This window comes from Triticum dicoccoides, chromosome 5A (assembly GCF_002162155.2).
Source record: "Triticum dicoccoides isolate Atlit2015 ecotype Zavitan chromosome 5A, WEW_v2.0, whole genome shotgun sequence".
NCBI classification, from domain to species: Eukaryota; Viridiplantae; Streptophyta; class Magnoliopsida; order Poales; family Poaceae; genus Triticum; species Triticum dicoccoides.
Window position 1 is genome coordinate 477,692,875 of NC_041388.1, and position 3,393 is coordinate 477,696,267.

General features: G+C 36.8%; 1 long non-coding RNA gene across 2 annotated transcripts; it reads right to left on the reverse strand.

Annotated features, from left to right (window-relative positions):
- Positions 1–246: 246 nt before the first annotated feature.
- LOC119302329 lies at positions 247–2,990 on the reverse strand. 2 transcript variants are annotated; one of them, XR_005147468.1, is made up of 3 exons: positions 2,863–2,990; positions 2,348–2,445; positions 247–732 (listed from the first exon to the last, which is right to left on the reverse strand). It is a non-coding gene; the product is annotated as an uncharacterized LOC119302329 (long non-coding RNA). The 2 variants fall into 2 exon arrangements; XR_005147469.1 differs by having other exon boundaries at positions 248–732; positions 2,348–2,402.
- Positions 2,991–3,393: the final 403 nt, after the last annotated feature.

The following is a 3,393-nucleotide window of genomic DNA, read 5'->3' on the forward strand; positions in this document are numbered from 1 at the left end:
CTGCCATGGGCCTTTCCCAACTGACTATGGGACAGCGTATTGTTTCCCGACCAACAATCCATTGGGGTTGTCGTGGAACTTTCCCAACCAACGGTCAGATGGGAGTTTGTTTTACCGACCAACAGCTTGACAACATTTTGTTTAGGCTATCAACATTTAATACCCACCAATTATTTGGCATTTGCCTCACCAAAACAGTGTCCGTCTAGTAATATATCTCATTACAGTACAATATCAATCAAATTAAAGTAACATGCATGTACTCCAAAAATATTAAACCAAAACCAAACAAAAATAGCACATTAATTACTTCTCACAAACGGAGGAGGTAGCCAATTAAGAGGAAACATTTATGGTTCAGTGATCGAGAGACCGGATAGGTTTACAAAATGATAGCCAATAGATATATGTCCTACAAATCACGCGTCTTCCATTACACAGAATATCCACTTGACCGAGAAACCATATATGATAGCTAATCGACACATGTCCAGCTTTTCATAGTCCACTCCATTACACAGTTAACGCAAACTGCGAGCTTCATGGTTCCTGGTCATCTTGTATGTCTTTCCTACAAAGAATCAAGGCAATGGGAAAGTTTCAGCTTATATTCCTAATGAGGGAAAGCTCCTGGTTCAACAATTAGTGGCCAATCTTAAACCCACATACACCTGAATATAGCAGCAACAACAGAATAGGAAAATTGATTCACCTCATACATTTCCCTGCACTCTGGAAAGAATAGGCAAATTTATATAAAACATAGCTTTGCACTATTAAGGTCATTACAGCAGCTCACTTATGGAAACATGACATCAGTGATTACACCACAAGGCAACTGATTTGCAGCATATATAAGAACTTTATTACCCTACAATAGACTAACTCGAAATTTCTTGCTCTCTAATTCGAGAGTACTATTGTTCAGTTCATCTTCACAGCAGTTTTAAGTTATTAGGAACACCACAACAGCTAAAATATTCCAATATAGCCTTTATGTCAACCATACATTCTGTTCCAGTATAGTAATTAGCAGTAGCACACTTTTATTTTGTCTCAGTGGGTTTTAAACAACTTGTTGAAAAAGAGGTCCGTCTGTTTAATGTTTGTAACGAGTAAATCTTCTGGTATGCATATAAAATTCAAAAAAGCTAAGTGCTCGTAATTATATTTCATCAATTGTGATAGCTTGCAAGAATATGTCAGTTGAAGAAGAGGATATTAATACTAGGCGAATCAAAATGGAAAAAGTACAGCATAAAGGTCGAATGTTAACAAATCCCTATTGTTGTTCTACAAGATAACATCCCATATGACAAATAGGTACTTTCTTCTAGAGAATGGTTGAATTAAGTTCATTTCATATCTAACACTGCTTTTACTTAATCTGCTGATATACATCGTTGAAATTGGTAAATCGTATCATTTAAAGTTCCACTGGCAGATTGTAAAAGCATTATATGGATATGACTTACCTATGTGCATCTGTCTAACTTTTATCCAACACTAGGTGAACTAAGTTGAAAAAATAAAGTCAAAATCGAATTATTTATATACCTCGCAATGGATCAGAGGAACAATGTACAATCTTATAGGGACATCTATCAACCATGAATACCACCTTCCAGCGTGGTGTTTGTGTGTGTGTGTGTGTTTGATGATTAACCGGCCAAGTTTACATGCATATATCTGAATATTAACGACCTTATTTCTGATAGCATAGAATAAATGTATGTGCTGCTGTGAATATGAGTGCTTTGTTTCACGCTTCTCTTGAACAAGAGAAATAGAGACATGATAATGATAGGATCCAGGAGGTATGCACATGAATTAATTTTCAAATAGATATCAGTGTTTTAAATGCAATAACTTGAAGCTTTCCCTTCCCCACTTAAAAACTGAGTGAGATTTATCTTTATAATGTTTCAGTTATGATAAAAGAGAAACTATCTGTGCATACGAGTGATTTGTTTCACACTTCTCTTAAACAAGAGAAATAGAGACATGATAATGATAGGATCCAGGAGGTATGCACATGAATTAATTTTCAAATAGATATCAGTGTTTTAAATGCAATATCTTGAAGCTTTCCCTTCCCCACTTAAAAACTGAGTGAGGTTTATCTTTATAATGTTTCAGTTATGATAAAAGAGAAACTATCTGTGCATACAAGTGTTTCAGAAGCTACAGTATAGTAGTGGCAAGTCAGGATATAGGTTCCATTTGTTTAATCCATCACTATACATTTAAATTTCCATGGATTGACAGTAGTGACCACAATGCGCATGCAACAGACTGGAAAACACTAACACAAGTATTGTTCGCTCTGTTCGCTTGGTAAGTTTACCTTCTATTATAATAATCTCCAGTATATGATTTGTTCAAATGTCGAATGTCGAAACCTAAGCAGTAAGAAACCAGCATGTAATCTGTCAGTCATAAATTCTGCAAGGTGTAAAATTGAAAATTAGGTTCCAACAGAAGCAACAAAGTTCTAGAATGACATATCAACATGTCAATTATAGTAAAAAAAATAGCACATAATCGAGTGAAAGGTCCATATAATGTAGTTCACATCAGAAAACAACAAAACAAGTTGTTTCTCAACTTATCATACCAAAAAAATAAGTAATGGGATGTATATTTTGTAGGGGCAGAGTTGTTATGATGCACTGTACCCATATGACTTGTGACCAACTATTATTTACAAGTTAAAACAATTGTTTGCAGAAACAATACAAACCAACTCCAAGCTGAAATAAATTGAGTGCCATCAAAATCAGGTCAAGGACAACAAACGTATATCTTGGCAATATTAGATTAGTCATCCTCTCCCAAATATTACAAAGAGTAGTGGTGTACCAGCTTTTTCCTCATCACGCTTCTTTGCAGCTTCAACTCTCTGATAGAGGCGAGGGTCCCGATCTTTCGATGAGATGATAACTATCGATTTGGTGGAGACGACTTTGATGATCTGACTAGAAACGTGCACGACGTTGCGCCTTAGCAATCGCTAAACCAATCTCCTGAGGTTACTGACGATGCTGGAAGCACGGTCAGCCTGACCACGAAGGTCTATTCCTGCAAGCAATCGAAGAACGAGCAAGAATATGATAAAGCAATCTGAATATTGCAAATAAATATGAAGTATTGATAATGGTGGGGATCCAGAAGCGGTCTTGGTCTGGTCGTTGGACACAAACGAAGTACACGAAGTTGCAATGGCTAACTTTTAACTAAACAAATCCCAAGGAAAAAGCTACTAGATGGATCTACTTATATAGGAGCAAGGGGTGGCGGCCAAGGAGGTGGGAGGACGTCCCAAGGCAGCCTAAAACTAACCCTAGGTCGTACAAGGCTCATGGGCCCAAGTGGAGGTGATGCAACACCTTT